The following is a 10,000-nucleotide window of genomic DNA, read 5'->3' as shown; positions in this document are numbered from 1 at the left end:
GTGTGTGTGAGAGAGAAAGAGAAAAGAGGAAAGGAGAAAGACGGAGAAAGATAGAGACAGAGACTAAAGAAAATCTATTGCATAAAGACATATGTATACATACACATACATGAATGTATGTGAGTATGCATGTATACACATGCATACACATATACACACAAACGTGTTAATTGAAAATATTTGTTTATTTTATGTATATATATATATATATAGATGTAGATGTGCATGAATAAGAATGTACTTTATTTATCATGAAATACACCTACACACCAACAGACAAATAATGAATGTGTGTGCACACAAATGAGCAGAATCATTGCAGAAAAGGATCAAGTAATAAAACAAAATTTATAACAAGTCAATAGGAACCTCTACTTGGTCATTTTAAACTGCTAGAAACTACATCCAAATCTACCCCAAACTACACAGAACTGCCTAAAAAAAGGATAGGAAGTACATAATTAGATAATGTAGGAGTGGTAAGTAGTCTGCTCGCCAACTATATTGTTCCGGGTTCAGCCCCACTGCGTGACACCTTGGGCAAGAGTCTTCTACTATAGCCTTGGGCCGACCAAAGTCTTGTGAATAGATTTGGTAGACGGAAACTGAAAGAAGCCTGTCATATATATATGTGTGTGTTTGTCCTCCCACCATTGCTAGACAACCAAAGTTGGTGTGTTCACGTCCCCGTAACTTAGTGGTTCGGCAAAAGGGACTGATAGAACAAGCACTAGGCTTATGAAGAATAAGTCCTGGGGACGATTTGTTTGACTAAAGGTGGTGCTCCAGCATGGCCGCAGTGAAATGACTGAAACGAATAAAAGATGGGAAGGTCACAACTGGGACATCTTTGATCATATGTCTACTTCATCAGAGCTGACACGGGCAAAAAATAACAACAACTACATTTCCATGGTTCACAGATGTGAGCACTAAAGATTACCAATACTCTGTGATAAAGTGACACTGCATAAGAAGTAGTTGGCTGACACGAAACAGCAATGTCTTGGTCAAGGGTTTTACAGTAAAACAAATAAATATAAACAAATTAAACAAACATGTATAAACAGGGGATACAGATAATACAGTTACTCCCCATACACACACATGCACTTACTAAACATAGACACACATAGAGGGATACGCATGCGCAAATATAGGCACATACAACAGGAATACAAAATACAAAATGGCTGATCGTTAGTAAGGAGGGACACACAAATAAGAAAGAAGAAAGCAAAGGACCACTGATGAGGTCACAGAAGTGTGACGAAAGAACTCTGGCCGAAATATGATTAATGTAATGTAATATAATATAAAGCTGAACCAAATTAACACCAAATATATAGTGCGTGTGTTTTTATTGGCTAAACTGGCAACATGACCATCCCCAAATACAACAAAATCACTTTTCACTTTAATTTTAAACAAGACTGAAAGACGGGTTGTTTGATAAATTATTGGTTATTTTAAAGTCCCCAGGCAATTCAGAGTGAGCAGGTCTATGATTAATCCTTTTGATACCAACCTGGCTGAAACCACTTCTGGCATTGTAGAACAAATGTCTTGTTTACATAAATTTTGAATTAAAATCTTCCACCAAACTTTAGTTACAATTTATGTTCCTGAAACTAGCTTAATGATTACAAAGTTATTTTACTAAATTCTTTGTTATATTTAAAATTAATTGAAAGAAACACAGAGCATCTCAAACCAAATACGGTAACAAAAAGGTTAAAGATGTTCTAGCCATGGATACTGCATTTTTTCAATTTTTGTACTTTTTGGTTTACTGGTACCTTTTACTTATTTCAGTCATTAGACTGTGACCATGCTGGGGCACTACCTATAAGAGCAGCCATAGCATGTCAGTAGAGGGAAATTTGGTTGCTAATTCTAACAGATCAAACATCAGCATATAGGCTACGTTACTGGTTCAGACTTTCAACTCCAGTTTTTCTTGACTTTGTAAAATACAGTAAAACAAGAAACTTGTATAAATAGAATGGTTAGTGTTTAGCCTGAACATTATTTATTTCCATAATTGAGTCAGAATCTTATGGTTTGGTGGAATGAATATTTCTTTAAATATATTCTGTCAGAGTTATGTGTTGGGCACAAATGTGTCCTTGAATAGAAATATGTGTTTGTTTATCGGAAAACCTTCTGAAGAAAGATTTCAAATGATCAGCTATCCATGAAAAACAGCTGGTCCTTGGATGCTAACAAAACTGTTGGATTGCTTGGCATTCTTTAGATATCAGAGTTCTGTTTTGGATCACATTAATTCATGCTAAAACTGTTGACATATGGTGAGATAGAGGACATGTTTTTATTACAGATATCAACTTCCAAACAAGCTAACAGGTGCACATCTATGCATGTATATGATACATGTGTTTGTGTGTGTACATACACATGCATATATATATATATATATATATACACACACATACATACACACATATGATATACATACACACACACACATATATATATATGTATGTATCTACACACATACATAAATGTACACACACGCACTCACACACACACAAACTCATATATATGTGTGTATGTATATATATATATGTATATATGCACACACAAATATACACACACTCACACACATCACAGATACACATATATTCATGCATACATGTGTTCTGTTTGTGCTTGTGTGTGAAGGGTGTATGCATGAGAAAGAGAAAAAGAGATTATGCGTATAATAGCGCCTTATTGAAAAGGCCACAAATCATATTTCAGGAAAAGGAAAAACATGCAATATAGTTTCTATACATACTAAACAGGAAATTAAGTGCAATAGTCACACTACGGAACATAGAATTAGGTAAGTTAGTGTTATTATATTGACTGCAAAGGAGCTGACTAGAAATAAAATCTGCATTATTTTTCTGATAATTTATAGAGACAGCTCATGACATGTTTCAGTTTAATTCTGACCTCAATAGTTAACTATAGACTTGCCTCATATTTGCCAAAGTAAAGATGAATGATGGCATAGAAGAAAATAATTTTTTAGAGATTAAAGAATTCAACTACAGCTGTGTGGTAACAAAGTTCATCTCAAAACCATGTGGCTTTGAGTTCCATCCCATTGCATGGCACCTTGGGCAAGTGTCTCCTAAACTGAAATTAACAAATACTTTGTGAGGGAAATTGATAAATTGGAAACTGTTGTGTGAGCGTGAATGTGTGTGTGTTTGTGTGCGTGTGTATGCATACCTACATAGATACATACATTCATACAGGTGTGGGAGCAAGGGGGTGCATGTTAAGAAATCTGCTTTCCTACCATATAATTTCGGGTTCATTCCCACTGCATGGCACCTTGGGTAAGTGTCTTGTACTACAGTCTTGGGCCGACCAAAGTCTTATAAGTGAATTTGGTAGGTAGAAACTGCGATAAGCCTATCATATAATATACATAATGTATGTATGTATATACATGTGCATGTTACTCTTGGCTTGCCATCACATGCTATTTGTAAATGAGTATCCCTGTCATGCAAGCGGTGTCCTTCATTTTCACTTTTCTCTGAAAGCATGTCTGGCTATGAGAAAATATTACCTTGATTGGAAACATGTGAGAGTTGGTGTCAAGAAGGGCATCTGACCGTAGAAAATCCACCTCAACAAATTCTGTCCAACCCATGGAAGCATGGAAGAGTGGATGTTAAAACATCATCATCAACATTATTTAACAACTTCCTTTTGTGAGCCTTAAGAAGGAGATAACAAAGGATGTCTGGCATCTTGCCGTTTTCAAGAAAACCCGTCCATCACAGTATAACAGATACTGGTGCTGGTACCACATATAAAGCACTGGTGTTGATGCCATGTTAAAAGAACTGGTGCTGGTACCACATAAAAAGCACACAGTAAACTCTGTAAAGTGGTTGGCATTAAGAAGGGCATCCAGCTGTAGAGACCATGCCAGAACACACAATGGAGCCTAATGCAGCCCCAAGCCTTACCAGCTCTTAATGAAATTGTCCAACCTATGCCAGAATGGAGAACAGCCATTAAATGATGATGATGATGATCCAATGAATCGGAATACTGAATTATGCTCCAATATCATACATTTGGCTTGGTTCTTATCATTGCATACCTTGGCTAGTGCCAACCAATTTACAGTGGATACTGGGGGTATATTTTTGAGTCATTAACTCTAGAGAAGTTTAACTGCTGCTAGTAAAAGTAAAGAATCCTTTCAAACTTAGGAGAAATAATGAGGCAGTGAGGTAAAAGAATCTTAGAACTGAGGTCTGGTTGAAAGACGTGTCCTTTCCTTTATAAATTTACCAAAGGCGCAGACATGGCTGCGTGGTAAGAAGTTTGTTTCCCAGCCAGATAGTTCTGGGTTCAGTCCCACTGTGTGGCACCTTGGGCAAGTGTCTTCTACTATAGCCACAGGTCATCTACAGCCTTCTGAGTGGATCTGGTAGATGGGAACTGAAAGATGTTTGTTGTATGTATATGTTAACAGTTCTGCCATCTTGCAGTCTCACTAATAATAATAATAATGATAATAATAATAATAATGATAATAATAATAATAATAATAATAATAATAATAATAATAATAATAATAATAATAATAATAATAATAATTTACAGAGGATACTGATGCTGGTACCACATATAAAACACTTGAAATTTCAATAATGTGATTGTACATATTAGAATGACATTGTAGAGTACACATGAAAGGCTGGATTTGGTTGGATTAGATACAGAACAAGTAGAATATTTGGGTTGGATATGGCTGGTTTAAATGCCAAAGGATTAAGCCGAAGTTCAATCATTTACAAAGAATTACCAATTATTGATCATCATCATCAACCAAATAATGTCCCTTTTTTTAACCTATGCTTGTATGGATTTCATGGCTCTCATTAGTTTCATCAGTAGCTGACATCTTCTTTCATCTGATACACAAACACACCAGAAGCAGCAGTAGCACCACCACCACCATCATTTTTTGTCTATTTTTCAATAGACATAATGGTTGGACGGTTTCTTTTCTAAAACAGTGTTTTATGGACGAATGCCTTTTGTGTTGTTACCAACATTTTCAGTCAGGTTATGCACACACAATTATCATTTGATACACGCAGTAAACAAAGAATATCTGTCAAATCATTATCATTAATAGTGTATTTCAGTTTCTTTTAACATCACTTTTACATGACTGGTAGACCTTTTATAGCACCGACTACTTTGCAGTATAGGAAACAAAACAAAAAAGATAATGTGACATTCATGCCAGACCACACAGCCTGTTGCAACAACAACAACAACAACAACACTAATAATAATAATAATAATAATAATAATAATAATAATAATCAGATTTATTAGTGACATATGCTAGGGATTAAACATATTCCTTTGGTAAAAGACTAACAATTTAGTGAGGAAACCATATTTGCAACTGTGATTCAGATGTTGACTGCAGGGAGTTAGAATTTTAGAGAAGAAAATTAATAAAATTAAGTTTATCATCTTTGCCTTATCTGCATGTATATCTGAATAATTGTACAAAGATAGAACTGTCTCTGCAAGAGAGCATGTATTTGTGTGTTGTATGTGTGTGTGTGCATGCAATAGGTATGTGGTTGTGTATGTTTGTATGTTTAAATATAAACACATAAAATATCTGTAAGGATAAAATTTTATTTATGCTTTTTTGCTTATGTTTTTTTTTTTAAAAACAAGCAAGAGAAAAATGAAAATGACTTATATAGGAACATGCAACAGAAATTTAGTGAGTAAGCATAAATAAGTGAGTAAATAAAGCTTTCTGCTTTTTTTCGTTTAGATTTTTTTTTTTTGTGTTCTTCCCAGCATCACAGACTAGCTTGCAGCTACACTATGACAGATCTCTCAACTGAATTAACTAATAAAACATACCATATTCACAAACATCTATATTTATACATACATACATATATATACACACATACACATACATATAGATATACACATATATATATATGCATGTACACCTATACATACATGTATATATACATATATGTATATACACTTATACATACATGTATATATACATATATTTATATATATATATATATATATATATATATATATATATATATATATATATATATATATATATTTACATATATATGTATATACATTTATACATACATGTATATAAACATATATTTATATACATGTATATATATATATATATATATATATATATATATATATATACATACACTTATACATACATGTACACTTACATATATATAAATATATATATATATATATTTACACAAACACACACACATATATATACATACATATAAACATATATACATATATAAATGGAAGATGGAATATACACACACACATACACACTCATATACACATAACCACACATGCATACACTTCTTTCCCTCTTTCCTTCTCTCCCTCTTTCCTTCTCTCTCTCTCTCTCTCTCTCTCACTCACTCATGCAACCACAAATTATAAACATTTTAACAGCTCACATTAAAAGTTCAATATGTAACTGTATTTAAATCTTCCCAAACTGTATTAAAGTGAAAGTAGGAAAAAAAAATAAATAAAACAAAGACACAGGAGCAAAAGAGAAAAAAAATAGTAAAAAGCACCCCTGCCACATCCCCAATAACTCTGACTTAACAAATTGCACAAAAATTACACATTAATGATATCAAATCACAGTCGTTTGCATTGAAAATATTATAGAAGACTTGAATTGAACGAAAGCATTTGTTTTAATGTAGATGCATCTACTTTCTTTCTTTCTTTGATTTTTTTTTTCCTTTATATAATTCTTAAGAATTGCTTCTTATTTCAGACAGTGATTTAGAAAGACAGAGGAAAACAAAAGAATTAAAAAAAAAAAAAAGTAAAATAATTTCAACAAATGACATAAAAAAAAAAAAAATCAGCAATTGAAAAAGAGATAGCAATGTGAATACCATCAATAATAATAATAATAATAATAATGATGATGATGACGATGTTTCAAATTCTGGCAGAAGGCCATAATAATAACAAATACAATAACAACAATAGTAATAATAAGTAACAACAACAATAATAATGACGATAATAATAATAATAATAATAATAATAATAATAATGATGATGATGATGATGGTGCCTAATTATTTATGAATTGAATAGGAAGCGACAAAAAGGTGACTGAATAGAAATGTTCGTACTTATTAAGTTCAAGATTTCAAGTGATTTGAGGGAAAAAAACTGTTTTTGTTTTTATAGGAAATTCTATCTTTTACTTCACTTTTGGCTATTTTCCTTGTTAAAAAAACAAAACAAACAAAAAACTGTTAATGTTACCACCACAAGCTCTTTCCACCTCTCTGCTCTGCATCTTAATACCATACGTCATATGTGTGAACATAATTGTGTGTGTGTGGTGTATATTTAAATAATAGTAGGGAAAGGTAACTATTTGTGTTATGTAAATACATACATATACATATATATATATATATATATATATGAACTACAGAGTTATGCTGTTTTTTTTTTGTATTTAATAAACATACACAAACACACATACATATATAAACATGCATTATAAACACACACAAAGATAGCATTGAACTTCATTGCTCTCTTATTTATATGCATATACTTGCATGCATGCACACACAAATGCACATGGACACATATGAATATACAAATACTACAGATGTATATACATACACATATACAGGCATTTCTATGCGGAAATATTCACACAAATGTATGTATATGTGTACATATGTATGTGTGTGATTGCTAACATACTATATCTTCAATATGACCTTCATCACCATCATCATTTAATATCCTTTTTCTATGCTTGCATGAATCAGACAGAATTTGTTGAGGCAAATTTTCTATGGACATACGCTTTTACTGTCATCAACCCTCACAAGTTTCCAAATAAGATCATATTTCCACATGGCCAGACATGTTTTTTTTTTTTTTATCACAGAGGACTGAAAACAAACAACCTTGCTTGTTTAAAACCCATTACCTACCAGTGATCTCATATGAGATCACTTAAAAATTACTAATTTCATAATTATCTGTCAATATTTACACATATCTAACCATTTTGCTATATCTACTAGGTATATTTCTCTGATATTCAAATGAGGTTTGCTAATTTTTCACCCAATATCTCGCTTATTTCTATTTAAAATGCTATTTTGATCATTCCAGCATGTTTCTAAGGCTGTTTTATGCTAGAAATCAAAGTTTCATAAAAAAATTCCAGTTAATAGAATTATGGGAGGTAATGGGTTAATGATGAGGTCCATTTACAAACATCTTGACAAAAGTACACACAATCATCATCATTTAATGTCCGTTTTCCATGCTGGCATGGGTTGGATGGTTTGACAGGAGCTGGCCCAGGTTTCATGCCTGTTTTGGCATGGTTCCTACAGCTGGATGCCCTTCCTAATGCCAACCACTTTACAGAGTATACTGGACAATTTTATGCAGTAGTAGCATGAGTACTTTTATGTGGCACCTGGCACAGGTGCTTTTATGTGAAACTGGCACAGGTGCTTTTTATGTGGCACCAGCACCAATGAGCCTGCAAGATTAGGATCACTCAGCTGAAGAGTGATGTAGGGGACATGACTATAGCAAAGACAACCATAATTTTAATTAGCTTGACATGTCTTTTCAAGCACAGCAAACCACCAGAAATCTCAGTCCCTTGTCATCCCCTCTCTGAGGCCCAATGTCAAGAGATCCTTTATTCCATGTCTTCCATCTACCAAATCCATTCACAAGGCTTTGGTCAGCCTGAGGCTATAGTACAAGACACTTGCCCAAGATGTCATGCAGTGGGACTGAAGCCAGAACCATGTGGTTGGGAAGCAAGCTTCTTACCACACAGCCACACCTGTGCCTCTTATCACACAGCTACACCTGCACCTATTATAAACAGAAAGCTATTTGAATAGCAGATATGCTCTACTTACCTACATACATACACTCTGAAGTATGGTAGACCAGGGTTGCTCTTTTTGAACAGAGAATTTGGTTGATAGACATCGAAGATTATATTCCAGTCTGCAGAACTATCTCTGGAACAAAAAAAAAAAAAAAATTAAAAACTAGTCAGAGTATATAATATATATATGTATGCGTGCGCGTGCGTGCGTGCGTGTGTGTGTGTGTGTGTAGAAGGAATATTCGGTAGTCCCAAAACACCTAGCACCATTTCCTCTTTGAAAGAAATAGCTAACCAACAGTGTAGCCACCGCATCGAAACCAATGGATGACAATGGTATAGCTAAAGCACCTAGCTGCTAGAATCAACCAAATTGTTTCAGTGGTGGCACATACCGTTATACTGCTAGACATCATTCACACTATTGTCATTCCAACATAATTTATTATGCAGTGCAGCATTACCTAAAGTGTCACATCTTTTCTAAAGAAGGTAGGTTGCTGTTTTGGGGTGTCTTGACTGCTATTTCTACTTGGCCTCGTGCCACCGTTGTATGAAAAACTGCTGCATTCACTGTGATGAATTGATTTCTATGTTCCTTTACTTCAAGATTCATTATCATCATACAGGGTTCTGCAGCCATCAAGGGCCACTGACATCTTGCATTTTCAAAAAGTCTGTGAGACACCAGTCTGTATCAGAGTAAACAAGAGAAATGTGAAGTAAAGTGCCTTGCCCAAGGACACATTGAGCCACTGGTCTGGGAATCAAACTCATGACCTAACAATTGTCAGTCCAAGGCTACACACTTTCACACTTCCGGATCCACCAACAAATAACACACACACACACACATGTATACATACACAAATATACACATGCATACATACACACATACATATATATACACAAATATATATATACATAGATATATACACATACATATATATACACACACATATATATCTATTTATATACATATATATAAATTTACAAATATAC

The 10,000-nt window shown here is 33.7% G+C and overlaps 1 long non-coding RNA gene across 1 annotated transcript in view; it reads right to left on the bottom strand.

Moving 5' to 3' along the window:
- LOC106871309 (uncharacterized) overlaps positions 1-9,926 on the bottom strand; it is a 34,697-nt gene extending 24,771 nt beyond the window's left edge. Inside the window, exon 1 of the long non-coding RNA XR_016238929.1 lies at positions 9,027-9,926. This is a non-coding gene — a long non-coding RNA (uncharacterized LOC106871309). The remainder of the gene's footprint in view (positions 1-9,026) is intronic.
- Between the last annotated feature and the right edge of the window lie 74 nt (positions 9,927-10,000).

The sequence above is a fragment of the Octopus bimaculoides genome, chromosome 2, assembly GCF_046866305.1.
Source record: "Octopus bimaculoides isolate indiv1 chromosome 2, ASM4686630v1, whole genome shotgun sequence".
In the NCBI taxonomy this organism is placed as follows: Eukaryota; Metazoa; Mollusca; class Cephalopoda; order Octopoda; family Octopodidae; genus Octopus; species Octopus bimaculoides.
The sequence above is the reverse complement of the archived record's forward strand: the minus strand, read 5'-3'. Positions and strand labels throughout refer to the sequence as shown.